This window comes from Balaenoptera acutorostrata, chromosome 1 (genome assembly GCF_949987535.1).
Source record: "Balaenoptera acutorostrata chromosome 1, mBalAcu1.1, whole genome shotgun sequence".
NCBI classification, from domain to species: domain Eukaryota; kingdom Metazoa; phylum Chordata; class Mammalia; order Artiodactyla; family Balaenopteridae; genus Balaenoptera; species Balaenoptera acutorostrata.
The window spans coordinates 108,716,389-108,730,881 of NC_080064.1; the positions used below are offsets into that span (position 1 = coordinate 108,716,389).

At 48.1% G+C, this 14,493-nt stretch overlaps 2 non-coding genes across 2 annotated transcripts; one reads left to right on the forward strand and one right to left on the reverse strand.

The window, feature by feature from the left end:
* Positions 1-3,006: 3,006 nt before the first annotated feature.
* Positions 3,007-3,078, forward strand: TRNAQ-CUG (transfer RNA glutamine (anticodon CUG)). Its single transcript has one exon. It is a non-coding gene; the product is annotated as a tRNA-Gln (tRNA).
* Positions 3,079-8,368: 5,290 nt separating this feature from the next.
* Positions 8,369-8,532, reverse strand: LOC114237161 (U1 spliceosomal RNA). Its single transcript, XR_003622917.1, has one exon. It is a non-coding gene; the product is annotated as a U1 spliceosomal RNA (small nuclear RNA).
* Positions 8,533-14,493: the final 5,961 nt, after the last annotated feature.

Here is a 14,493-nt window from a genome sequence, read left to right on the forward strand (position 1 = left end):
CGCCCTTGCGTGGCCTTGAACAAATAAAGTTTCTGTGCCTCCCTTCTTTCTTCTGTAAAATGGGACCAATGAGAGCATTCTACTTCATTCTGTTGTTGCCTGGGTTTAGTAACTGCTGGGTCAATAACGTCACAAGCAGTGAAATCATAAATACTATGGTCATGATCCTCTGACTCTTTTGACAGCCCCTACCCTTATTTATTTCACCTTAAATTAGTTTGCTTCTTCTAGAAATTTCTGTAAACGGCATCAAAGCATGGGCTCCTGTGATTGCTCTTCCGGTTTGCTCCGCTGTCGCCGGCCCGCCCTTCATCGCCAGTTCTCTGCTTGCGGGACCGGGACCGACGCGCGGGCTGGAGGAAACGGGAAGAACCTGCGGCGGTGAGAAAATGAGCGTTTGCCCACCCTTTGGAGAGGCCTCTGGGGCCGGTGGGATCCTCCGCTTCCTTCTTCGGTTTCCTGCGTCCATCAGGGGAGCTCCACCAGGGCAGGGGTCTGGTGATGGTCGCTCTTGCGTCGCCTCGCCGAGAGCAACTTGAGCGCCGCCTCACTCAGTCTCCCAAAGACCCGCAAAGAGTCCTGACCAGAGAGAAAGGCATTCGTGCTTCTCGCGATGGTGGAAAATATTCCCACATCTTCCTCGCAGACTGTGGAAACCTCCCAGACTGTGCGATGTCTGGTGGCATTCTTCACGTGCCAAGGAAGGAGGAGCGCTAGCGACAGAAGAAGGCGGCGGCGCGGAAGGACAGGACGGATCGGAAGGTGAAGGGGCGGCGCGAGGGGGTGAGGAGGCAGCGAGCGAGGAACGAGGGGAGAGGAGAGCGAGGGAGAGCAATAGAAAGGGAGGGGGGAGGGGGCGAGGGGGAGGGAGAGGGGAGAGGCCTTGGAGGAGCGGGAGGAGGTGGAGGAGGAAGAAGAGTTACATTCCCAGGGTAGTTCTGCTCACTGGCCGCCGACACACGGCAGCTCCCACCATCACCACATCCCCACCTCTCACCTTGGGCTCTCAGTCCCAACACGCACGCTTTGGTCCCTCAAAGACCGCCCCTCCACCCGTCGCGGTTCTACCCTCATTGGATTTCTCTGCCCCTTGTCAGAGCCCGGCTCTCCGGGTCTCCCGGCCATTCTGTGATCCCTCAACGTCCTTTCCACGGATTTCTTTTCTTCCTGTATCAGCCAGAGTCCCCTTCTGGTCCTTGCACTCATAAACCTTGACTGATCCTGAAGTTCTCCTGGAGGAGCGCTTCGTGTTGTTTGTTGCCGCTCAACTTCTCGATTTTCCAGAAGGAAGTCTCATCTTCTCCTCAGCCCGGTGCTGTGAACTTCCTCCTGGTAACAAGGGCCTCCTTCCCCCTTGAGTCAACTCTTGTCCAGTCCCTGGGACGTCTCTCAGCAACACTGGGCATCTTTCTGACTCTGTTTATTGGCCGACAGCTTTTATGTTTGAATGCGAATTTTTCTGTTCTGTGTATTGGATAAGGGAAGAAATGACTTTGGGAGAAAATGAAGAAGTAAAGGGGAAATGAAATAACGCAGATTATTATTTTGAGACATAATGTGGACTTATACCTATTACACATGTAAATATTTAGTGTGGTGGTATTTTGTGTACATAAATACTGTAGACACTGTCAGACAACTTGGATACACATGCTCTATGACCCAGCAATGAGTGCTCTTGGGTACCCGGATATGTGTACACTTTTTTTAAGCCGTGCAATTCCTGGGTCATGACATATTAAGAAATTGGAATGAAACTGACTTGACCAAGCTCTGAGGAAAGAGTCTGTGACTGCCGAAGTGTCAGAGCCCTGCCTTGTGGTCTCCACAGCATGTCGTTGACTTTGAGTCACCCCAGGTGAGCATGGCCTGGTTTGTCTCAGTGTTTGGTGTAAACGTTAATTTTTACTTGCACTGTAAATCTAACAAATCTACATTGGTTGTAAGAAAAACTTAGCCCCCCTTCATCAGAAGTGTATGAAGAAGAAAAGGAGAGGTGTGGGAAGCGTGCAGTCTTAGCCGGAGGTAACTCCTGGAGGAGACAGTATGTCTCTCACAAAAAGCAAAGCCCTTACCTTGGAATGCACTCTTTTTCCCAGGCCTGAGGAATGTAAAAGAGATGAGCAAAGCTATCTCAAGCCGGGAGACCTCAGGGAACTGAGAGTCCTGGTTGTTCCTTATGGCTGGGGGCTGTGTGTGAGCCTGGTTAAGGGAAGATAATGTTCAAGGATAGTTGTTGTAAACTTGTTGACGTCCATGGTGGTGACTGAACTGAGATGATAAGCAATTCCATGGGATTATTGTCTAATAAGGAGTTCCTCTTCTGTCTATATAAGATTCAGTCAATTCTAAATAACGTGCCTAGCAACCATCAGTTGTCTTGGTCCTTCTGACCCCATACTCGAGGTGCTATTCAGTCCCTTGCCCCTCTCCGTCGGGACCTGGAAGACCCCCTGCGGTGGCTGGACCGTCGCAGAGAGGTCTCCTGCCTCCCATTCCCACTCCACTGCTGACACACTTTATATATTACACATAGGAGGTGGTGGCAGCTTTGGAGTGTCATCGGTGCTGTGTAGCCAAGGGACCCAGGAAGTCCCAAGTCCTGCCCTGACAATCGTCTGCCCTCTCTGGGCTATGGGAAAAGTGTGAAGGCAAAGAAAAGGAAAGTAACACTATTATTTGCAGAAATTTTACCTCAGGATGGGACACTCTGGCAAACTGAGGCAGAATATGTGGTTTATGATGGAGACTTTCAGGGGCTCTTCCCTGGCCCGAAGCCCAAAGTGGATTTTACCTCATTTTCTGAGGTGCAAGTGAACTGAGAGAAGTCAACCAAAGGAGAGGAGCAGAGAGAAAGCAAGACGGATGACCACCCACGCGGGTCAACCGTATTCAAGTCTTGTCGGGACCGTAGAAGAAATGCCTTGGCATTATCGCTGGGATGCATGGAGGCTGAATAAGTACTTAACCCATCTTTGGTGGCATAGAGTAAGCACCTCTTGAGGAGGTTCCATGGTGTAATGGTGAGCACTCTGGACTCTGAATCCAGCGATCCGAGTTCAAATCTCGGTGGGACCTTTCTCTTTAGTTAGAAGAAGGGGATTTTTTACTCCTCAGATGGGACGAGCTTTCCCGCTCCCGCGTCCCCGAGAGGCGCGGCCCGCGCGCTCCACGCGGACGTGGCGGGCAGGTGGGGGGACGAACCCGCGGCGTCCCCGCTGGACCCTGGCGACTCTGCCCGTCGCGGGCCATCGGAGTCCCCGGCCCCGCCGCCCTGGGGCGCAGCGACCGAGCCAGTGCCACCTGCTCGTCGGGTCACCCTGGGTCTCGGGGGCGAAAGACAGAGGCTGCGCCCACTGAGTCCTGCCCCGCGAGGGGGCTTCGCCCCGCACGTCTTGTAACTAACTGCGCGGTTGTCCCTGTGAGTAAATGGTCGCGGGGCGGGGTTGTGACGTCGCTGAGCAGCCAGGGTGACAGCGTCTTAGCTTTCGGGTCGAGGGTTCCAGACCTGGATGGGAAGTACTGTATTGTATTCAGGTGCCCTATTATTCCGAACATTAATGGATCCTATCCCAGTTTATTATGGTTTTATTCAGAATTTCTCGCTCCCAAGTCTCCGTTGGACACGAAAAGCCGCTGTTAGGCTAAGATTTGAACCTTCTCTCCAGGAAACCTCGTCCTTTCGTCCCAAGCTCAGCCAGAGAGGGGAGCGCCGGCCGCGGATTCCGGCGTCTGAGGAGACCCCAGGTCCCTGACCCACGGCCGCCCGGCCCGGCTCCTCCGGGGCCGAAGGTGAGACGAGCCGGAGCCGCTCCGGCTCCGGGACCGGCGGGCGCCCCTTCGTCTTGCCGCGACTCTGCTCCACCGAGAAGACGCCCCAGGACGTGACCGGATGGAAGCACTTCTGCCCTCTACTGCTCGGTAGAAACGTACGGATGAGGACTGTGGTGGACTTGAACAGCGAATTAAAATGATGTCCTCTTCCAGGTGCTAAGGAGCATCTCTCTGAGTTTTAGATTTTGGAACTTTCAGAGGTTACGAAGGACCGACTGACACAGCTGTCTTTGGAGGACGTGACGAGAAAGGTGTGAGGCCGGCGAAAAGATCCGAGGACGGGAAAGAGCAGGAAAGAGGAGAGACTGACACAGAAGGGAGAAAGGGACTGGAAGGGAGAGGAGCTGGGCGAGCACTGCAGCGGGGGCAGTCGCTGGGTTTGGGCGACCACGGCTCCTCACTCTGGAGGGCTCCCACCCTTTAACCGACCTGCCCGAGAACCCGGTTCCACCCCAAATCGCCAAGCTGCTTGCCTGGCATTTGTTCTTGCAAAGTTCCCTTTGCCGGTTGGGTTTGGAGGGGTGAGGTGGGCTGTGTTGGTTTGCAAGCGAGTGGAAGTCCTGGCGGCTGCCTTGGAGACGACTGGCGGGTAGGGAAACACACAAACTCCACTCTTCCCTCTGCAGGCCGGTCTGCAGGGCCTGGGGTGGGAAACTGGAAAATCAGAGTCTCAATATTTATTTAGAGATAAGGAGATAAATAGCCAAACAGTTGGTTGTGTGAGTAGAAAGTGGTTATCCCTGGAAAAACGAAATGTGGGATGGGATCAGGGGACTACTGTTTCCCATAACAAGTTTTGGGGCATATGTAACCTTGTATCACATGTGTGATATTTTTAAAGTTCATTGCTTGTATTTTGAATATAAATTTTTATGTAGTCATACGTACCACTCTTTTAAAATTCTGGGTCTTGTGTCATGTGTAGAAATGTTTTCCACTGTAAAATCGTAATTTTTCTTTTTTTAAAAAATTGGGGCCTTCTTGAAGCAAGGAATTGGACCATTATTCCCCTATTGATGAGCTGATCACGTGAGCTAATATACTTGCAGATCCTCCCAGGCCAGGAGGTTACTGCTGGTCAGAGAGGATTGCTTTACTCTCTCTAGGAGGGTCCACAGCCACTGAAAAGTACCAGTAACTTAAATAAAATCCCACCCAGTCTTTATGCAGTGCTGTGCCCAAAACACAAGAGCTTACACTCAGTGATTACATGTTAGTGCCATGTGCCCAGGCATAGTCTACAAGTTTTACATGGGTTTACTCATTTAATCCTTTCAACAGGCCTATATCATATCATTATCCTCACTTCCCATATGAGAAAACTGAGGCATGGAAAGGTTAAGTAACTTGTCTCGTCGCTCAGTCAGTGAGTGGGATTTGAAAGCAGGAATTTGAACGGAAGCCCGCCTGGCTCCACAAGATATGCTCCCAATCAAAGAGGAACACAAATGGTAAAGATGCTTGACAAGAAATTTAAGTCTGTATATTTCTTTTGAAAAAAACACCAAGGAGGAGTCACGCAACGGGCATAAAACTGTCCTAAATATCCTCGTGACCCACCTGCCTCCCAAACATCCTTCTTATCCCAATAGCTGCTCCCCGCACACCTCCAGCTTAAACACAATTCCTGCCAGAGCTAGGTTTTTCCTTCCCTTTATCTTTTCCTCTCACCTACCCCATACCTCTTCCATAGCTATTCTGTTCTTTCACTTCCAGGTCATTCTTTTTTTTTTTTAATTTAAAAATGTTAAAGATATATAAAGAAGAAAATAAGCAGCCATCCATAGTCCCACCTCCTGGAATTAACTACTGTTAACATCTTTACGTATTTTTCTTGAAATCTATTTTTAAGTTATTCTAATTTTTGCAAAAATTATATATGCTTATTATGTAAAATTCAAATGATGCAGAAAATGCAAATATGTAAAAATTTGAAACATCTTAAATTCAAAACTAACTTCTGTTAAGGTAGGTAAATATTGATGGAGTCATTTTGGTATATCAATATATATGTAAATTTGCTTTTATAAAATTGAGCTCTTATAGATTCTATTTTTATTTTAAAGTATTCAATTTAATAGTGCATAAAGTTAACGGAAGAAAAAGATACAAAAACAAAAATGAAGAAATTGTTGAACTTTCAATCAAATTGTTTACCACAAGAGAGAGACTTTTCTAAAAGAACCCTCTAAGGCTAATAATAATGATAATAATTTAATTAAGACATTAAAATTTGGAATGATTCTTATTACTTTTTAAAATCAAATTTCTTGAGTTGTAATTTGAAAATAATACAATGCATCCATTTCAAGTTTGATGACTTTTGACAAATGAATGTACCCACGTAACCACTACCCTGTTCAAGAAGAAAGAACATTTCCAGTACTCCAAACTGTCCTCTGCCGTCCGTCCCCCTACCACTTCCTGTCCCAGGTAATCAGTGATCTAGTTCCTGTCACTATGGATCAGTTTTGCCTGTTCTAGAAATTCACATAAATGGAACCACAGACTATGTACTCTTTTCATCACTCAGCATGATGTTTTCGAGAGTAATGCATATTGTGGCCATGTATCAGGAATTTGTTTCATTTTATCCAAGAGTAGTATTCCTTTGAATGCATATATCACAATTATATCCGTTCACCTCGTGACGGACATTTTGCATTGTTTCCAACTTGGGGACTATTATGAACAAAGCTGCTATAAACAAGTCCCGTTTATATGTTTCATAAATTCCATATAAAATATTTTCTTCTTTAATACGAATTTATTTTGTGAATGGATGTCACATTCGCAAATACAAAATTTATTCAAATGTTACAAAAGCCTGAAGTACAAGCTTACCTTTGCTTCCTGTCAGGACATACTTAATATAAGCCACACACTATGCTAGGTGTATTATTAGGTTATCTCGTTTAACCTACACAAGTTCACGAAGTACTAAATATCATTTTCAAATGACACTTGCAAAATTGGCCTAGCAAATTGGAGTTGGCCCAAGCTCAAACAGAAGGCACCAGGACTGAAAAGGAGCCCTCCCCCCTCCCCCCTGGTTGGGCTCTTAACCCCAGACGCAACCCAATGTCTTCGTAATAACCTCGGTATGTCTGATAGGCCTGGAAACCAATATCCAAGCAGTTCCTAGTCACGGTATTGTTCGGCTTCTTTTGGTCAGAAACACCTCAATCAGGGCTCCAGAGCATAATATCGTGGACAACCTTGAGACTAAGGAAATCTGTTAAAAACTCTAAAAACCCGTTTTCTCATCAGTAACAGGGAAAACTCCCGCGGCTGGGGAGAAGAGCACTTTTATTTTTTACTTTTACTTCCAATGATCTATACTCGATCTGCACCGTCTGCTTTTTAGTTAGCTTTCTTTGGACCTACCCTTAAGTCTCACCCCTCACCCCTCACCCCTCACCCCTACGGGTCGCCGAGGCTTCTGGAGCTGAGCGGATCTATAAGTGCCGTCCCCGAGGTAGCCACGAGGCAGCGACAGTTCTTCCTTCCATGGTCCTAACTTTCCTGTTTGGGCCAGCAGTTTCTATTTGCCAGGACTTCGTGGAGCAGAAGTGACAGTGAGGCAAGGGAACACCACATCCGGGGAAAAGGGTTTGCAAAAAGCCCACAACTGCCAACGCTGAGCCTGGGGTTTTCTTCTAAACTGTAGTTCCACAGGAAAAAAGCTGAAACAACTTGTGACTGAATAAAAAAATGTTATGTACAACTCCGGCGGCCATTTAACGAAACAAAAACGGTTGTGAAGGAAACTTCATAACTTGCCAGGCTAGTGCAGCAGGTCTGGCGTACACTGCAGGCTGAAAGAGAGCTGGTGTTTCTGGTTTCTGAAGGTAAGTAATAAGACAAGGCCTGAGAGAAAAGGCGGAGAGAAGAAAATGAAAAGGGATCGAGAAATAAAAACAGACTGGGGTGGAAGAAAGGAATGAGCACGACGGTTACACAGTAAAATCTGCAGCAACGATTACCAGCCAAGCAGCTGATGACGCCGGAAGCGAAGTCCAGGCTGAAAAAGCATGAAATGCGGAAATGCGTAGGAAAGGAATCTGTTTCCGGTCGCTCACCGCGCAAGCCGATAAAATTAGTTATCTCGCGGCGTCTTGCCTCTTTTTGCGGGTCCGTTTCTGCAAAGACCGCTGAGACCTGAGTTCTGAACCTAGTTGCAATCTGCGTGGTTTACAACACGGGAAACTCACGCACAGCGCAGAAAACAACAGCGCGGAACACCACCGGAAATATTTCAGTTCTACTTTTCGGCACCTGGCAACCCGAACACTGTCTCCCACAGGCGCTGCGCGCGGGCACCGCCATGCTCAACACAAGAACGCTAAGAGCATTTCCCATTCACGGAACCCGCAACACCCGCAGTGTAAATAAATGGATCAGCAACTCGTCACACCGCATCTTCGAAGCACTGTTGTTTAGCCCACCGCGGAATAAAAACCCAAAAAACAACTAAAGAAGTAAAGTCCCAGAGCGATCAACATCCCTCTATTATTTAAACTTCAAAGAATGTCAGGGGAAAGCGCGAACGCAGTCCCCCACTACCACAAATTATGCAGTCGAGTTTCCCACATTTGGGGAAATCGCAGGGGTCAGCACATCCGGAGTGCAATGGATAAGCCTCGCCCTGGGAAAACCACCTTCGTGATCATGGTATCTCCCCTGCCAGGTAAGTATGAGTTCACTGCTTTCTGCCCTCCCACAGCCTCATACGCCTTCTACTGTACACACACGGTCACTTTCCTCCCCGCAGCCCCGAGCCTTCCTGCCCCTTCCACACAGCTCATCCATGCACTTGCAACCAACAGCCCTCGATTCGCTCCCACACCACGGGAGATCATGTCGTCTTTCACCACCAGATCACGAACCAGCAGCCCCTGCGCTGAGATATCTACATACGACACGCCCCATCCGTCAAGCCGACGGGAATTACCGCTCCCCTCCAGCCCACGCCCCGCCCTACTCCGCGCCTCCCTCCTCCCACGCCGTCCAGCCGAGCCTACCAGAGGGCGGGCGCCCTCTGGGGGAAGTGACGTCGACCGCTCGCTCTTTTCCTCCCAGCCGCCCCCACCCGTTCGGGTCGTGCGCGCGCGGCTGGCTGCTTAACCTCTGTCCTGCCGAGCACCTGTCTGGCGGCCTTCTGAAGCCTGAGCACCTTTTTTGAACTGTAACGGCTTTCAATGCGTAGAATAGAGAACATTCAGGAGTCCAGGGGAAACCGGTTCCTTTCAAATCTAGTTGTCTTTGTGATGTACTATTGTGTGTATGTCTAGTAAAACGCGTTAACCATTATGACTGGCGGTGAACTCTATTCCATTCTTGAAAGTTCAATTTCGTTCATCGGAAATTTCATTCATTTTATTCCCCGTCTTCAGGTGTTGTTTTGACTCTGTCCTTGAACAGATTTTAACACCTATCTGCTACCCTCTGACTTTGGAGTCAAATACGTTCTTTAACACATGTTCATTTGTTATATCTGAAAATTATTTTTTAACACTTCTCCTTGCATATGTTCCGTGCGTTATGAGTTGCACATTTTTGGAAGTTTTCTCTTTCACATTACAGTTGTGCTGAAAATTCTCTGCCCTTCCACATTCCCTCTATACCTTTCTCCCCTGATCTCTGTGCCTGAGGCTGACCCCCACAACCAGTATTTCCTGCTCTTTCCTGCCCTCGGGATCCAGGTGGGTACAGCCAAAGAAAGGAGTTCAGAAAGGAGAGGAGAGAGATGTGAAAGAAAAAGGTTGCCTGCCTGATCAGCAAACAAAGGATGCTGGGCCATCAAACCATCAGCCACTACCCCCCGACGGTGAGTCCTGAGGGAACTCAGGAGGGAGACAGACAGGCTGCCCGCTGCCAAGCCATCAGCCAATGCAGCCACCCCCAACGGTGCACCCTGACGGGGCTCAGGATGGGAAAGAAACGGATACTGGACCCAGGTAGCTGTGGTGCATAGCAAAGGACTGATTTCAGTGAGCCCAGACTTGCATCTTCCCATACGTAGAAAAGTACTAAATTCATTAACTTGAGATGTCTGGTTTTCTTTAATTAATAGTAATCTTTTGATGTTCCCACTACCTGGTTATTGTTGTAAAACTCCTATATATCTTGGCTCCTCCCTCACCTCTTTGGAGCAGTCCCTCAGGGCTATCTGAGAGGCTGCCTCAGGCTTGGCGTCCTCAGAACGTCCGCTGAATAAAACTTAACTCTCAACTTTTAGGTTGTGCTTTTCTTTTCTTTTTTTTTTCCGTTGACAGAAGTCAGAGTTTTTTTTTTTTTTTTTTTTTTTCCAGAGTATTTTTAAAGTCTCCATCACCTTTCCTGCCAAGCCTCAGTTTGGAGTCACTACAAAGACCACGGTCCTGTGCAGTGATCCTCCCCAACATTACACTGCGTCTCGTAACTACTCCTTTCTCTTCCTATTGCTATGGACTGAACTGTATTCCCCTCAATTCATATATTGAGGCCCTAACCCTCAATGTGACAGTATTGGAGATAGATCACAAGGGTGGGGTTCTCAGGATGGGATAGTGCTGGGAGGGGGGTTAAAGACGGGGATTTTCCCCTTTTATCCCTCTTGAGTTCTTTAGGCTAGATTAATAATAAAATTGACACAAGGCAGATTAACAGGAGAAAAAGAAACAAATTTTAATTCATGTGCTGGGAGATCTTGAGGCAGGAGATAGATGGTCCCCTGGCTGTGTAACCGAGCAGGACCCCGTGGGGCCTTTGGCGGGGGAGGACAGGCCTTTCCCCATATTCTTTGCTTTTAGCTCCTCTCTGAAGTACCTAAATAATAGTGTTTGATACACATTTCCTGAGTTGTTTTGCATATGTGAAAAACCCCACCTCTCCAACAAATGGAAGCTGTTAACTACTTGACAACCGAGAGCACATAGCCCCAGGCCACCTGGAGCCTAAGGACTGATAATGTTAACCCCTGTGACACCGCCCTGCTACCTCACCATCAGCCAATCAGAGAATTGTACACAAGCTGATCACATAACCTGCAACACCCCCTCCTTCACCTGGCTTTTCAAACAGCTTTGCCCAAACCCTTTGGGGAGCTCAGGGCTTTTTAGGGCATGAGCCACCTCATCTCCTTGCATGGCCTCGCAATAAACCTTTTTCTGCTCCAAACTCCGATGTTTCAGTTTCTTTGGCCTCACTGTGCGTCGGCACACGAACTTGCGTCAACAGCTGAGCAGCAGGAGTCTGTTCCCTGTGGACAGATACTCCAAGATACAGGAGCGGGAGCTGAGTCCTGCCCAGATAAAAGATAAGGAGACCACATATTTCTCATTCTTGAGGTCAAGGAGACCTTCCCGACTACACATGTGCAGAAAGGCTCCTCCGGGGGCCAAAAAGGGAGGGGGGGGCGCCACCCCATAATAGGTGGTGTCAACCTTCCCGCAGGCCTCTGCGCTGGAATCCATCTTGGCTAAGAGATGTGCGCGCACGCAGGGAAGGACCCTGAGTTATACCAAATACGGACTCAGAGCCAAGCAAAGCAAGATGATTGGCCAGAGGAAACCTGGAAGAAATGCCCCATATAAGTGATTTAAACTACCACGAAGGTGCTACTCTCTTTCTGAGCCCGCTCCTGTGTGTCTATTCACAAGTACTCTTTTTTTTCCTCCTAATAAAACACTTCATTTGTTTCTGTACTTTCTGTCTCTTTGTTGAAATTCATTTCTACAAAGCAGACAAGCTAGAGCCTTGTCACTAGCCACTGGCCCTCGTGGTCTAGTGCTTAGGATTCAGTGCTCTCACTGTCAAAGCCTGGCTTCAATCTCTGGTCCGGGAACTGAGATCCTGCTTGAAGCCGCTGCCAGCGAAGGCCACACGAGATCAATTTCATAGAAATGGAACCTAAGAAGTTGCCAAAGCAGGTAGCTTTTGTATTTTTTAGACAGAGAAACTATAAGTTTGTGAGTAATTGACACGACAAAGGAATTTAGGTTTTGGGCGCTCAACTAGTAAACAATCTAAGTGGAGTTTGGGCTTGGGATAGTAAATTAAAGAGGTAGCATGGTTTGTTTATATAAGCTTCTCAGCTTGAATTCCCTATCTCTGATAATAAGGGTGTCTGTCCTTCTACCACCATATGCAGGGAGTGCACCTTTTAAGAATCTTTTTTTTTTTTTAATTAATTTTATTTATTTTTGGCTGCGTTGGGTCTTTGTTGCGGTGAGCGGGGGCTACTCTTCATTGTGGTGCACGGGGTTCTCATTGTGGTGGCTTCTCTTGTTGCGGTGCACAGGCTCTAGGCTCGCGAGCTTCAGTAGTTGCAGCACGCAGGCTCAGTAGTTGTGGCACGTGGGCCCTAGGGTGCGCAGGTTTCGGTAGTTGTGGCGCACGGGCTCAGTTGCTCCACAGCATGTGGGCTCTTCCAGGACCAGGGCTTGAACCTGTGTCCCCTGCAGGTGGATTCCCAACCACTGTGCCACCAGGGAAGTCCCAAGTGCACCTTTTATATGAGAGATTTATTTCCTGCTTTCAGGGACACAGAAAGGAGGGTCAGTGCTTTGGCCATTAAAAAAATTTTTTTTTTAATTAAATTTATTTATTTGTTTGTTTTTATTTTTGGCTGCACTAAGTGGCTTGCGGGATCTTAGTTTCTGGACCAGGGATCGAAACCGCGCCCTTGGCAGCGAAAGCCCGGAGTGCTAACCACGGTGATACCTACCAGGGTTCTTGACCTTCCCCAGTCAATAGAAATTGACTAGAGGCCAGACAGGAAATTCAGGCAAGGCTTTATTGGGGCCCTTGCTGCAGCAGCGGGGAGCGAGAACAGGTAACAGTTTCCCTTGCTGGCTCCCTGAGGGAGGGGCGAGCTGGTTCCTTAGACGGGGTGAGGGTAGGGGTGTGTCCGGGGGGTCAGGCCAGAGGGGTGGCTTAGGTGTTTTGCCCACCCCTATGGTGGTGTTGAGTGCAAGGGGCATGCTCAGTACCTGCTTTTGCTCCCGACACCCTGTTTTTGCTCCCGGCTCTTCAGAAGTGGCCGTTGGGTTTTTTGGGCTTTTTGTCCATAATTTGCCCCACCTGTGCGTGCACGCAGTTAATTTTAATCCCATATAGTTTCTTTGTATTTTGTTGCTGGCGGAGAGGTTTGTCCAGGTGCAAGCATTGCAGCACTGCAGCAAAGTGTCCCAGGTCACAGCCTGTCTCATTCCCCCCGAGAGACTCTACACCCTTAAAGGGGTAAGGGGCCGAAGGTCTCTTCTTCTGAAACTTCTTCCTGCTGGACAGGGGCCGCAGAACCTAGCCTACTCTAGAGGTGTAGAATTCCCTTGCTGACTGTTCCAAGGACCTGTAGGGACCTGAGCCACTCTCCGCTGGAATGGGTTGAATTCCTTGAGCCATCATGAGCCGTACTTCAAACTGTTGGAGCCTAGAAGACACAAACTTATCCAAAAGGTTAAACAATCAAGGGCTAAAAGAAGAAGATGAACAACAATAGCCATTAAAGGTCCTAGAAATGAAAGGAACCAGGTTAACTCTGGGCTTCCTTAACTGTTGACAAGACAGGGAAGGCAATGTTGCCCCTGACAAGAAGCCATTCTCCTTGGATGTATATTTTTGTTAATCTCGGGGTTAAAGTTTAACATGTTTCTCTATTTTTGGAATGGAAGGTCTGGACCTGTTGGTCCCAGGTCTCCTTCTTGGACCAAAAAGTCTTAGTCACAGGTTTACAACAGTAAGGAAGACAACAGAGTACTAGACGAAATATAGCATAAATCAGTATGACTGAAAAGAAAAGGGTTATGAGAAAATAAAAAACTCCTGCCAGAAAGTTTTTTATACTTTGTGAGATCCAAGAGAACAAATCAGAGAACCAGTTTTCAGTTTCCCCACCCATTTTTTTTTTGGCAGCATTGGGTCTTTGTTGCTGCGCGCGGGCTTTCTCTAGTTGTGGCTTGCGGGGGCTATTCCTCGCTGCGGTGCGCGGGCTTATTGGGGTGGCTTCTCTTGTTGTGGAGCACGGGCTCTAGGCATGAAGGCTTCAGTAGTTGCGGTGTGCGGGCTCAGTAGTTGTGGTTCGTGGGCTCTAGAGCGCAGGCTCAGTAGTTGTGGCATACAGGCTTAGTTGCTCCGTGGCATGTGGGATCTTCCCAGACCATAGCTTGAACCCATGTCCCCTGCATTGGCAGGCGGATTCTTAACCACTGCGCCACCAGGGAAGTCCCTCCCCACCCATCTTGAATAACGAGGAATAGTGGTTAATTGCCTGCTGAAACTGTTGTCGAATTTTTTCAATGTTTGTTTCTACCTGGAAAGGGGTGTTGACATATGTGCAACAAGAAGTATTGGCAATTGCACATACCTCTCCTTGTTCTGCCAATAGATAATCAAGGGTCAATCGCTTGTCAAATACCATCTTGGCCAGGGAACCTAGACTTGTTTTGGGTTTTGAACTGCTGCTATGAGATGTAAAATCTCAGCCCCATGTTTTACAGGGGAATTTTTTGCATTTAAAAGTCCTCTTTCTTTCCAGATAGCTGCATGGACATGTAAAGCGAGGAAGGCATATTTTGAGTCTGTGCATGTATTTATAATTTTTCCTTCCCCTAAGGTTAAGGCTCAAGTTAGGGCTATTAGCTCAGCACTCTGGACTGACATGTTAGGTGGCAAAGG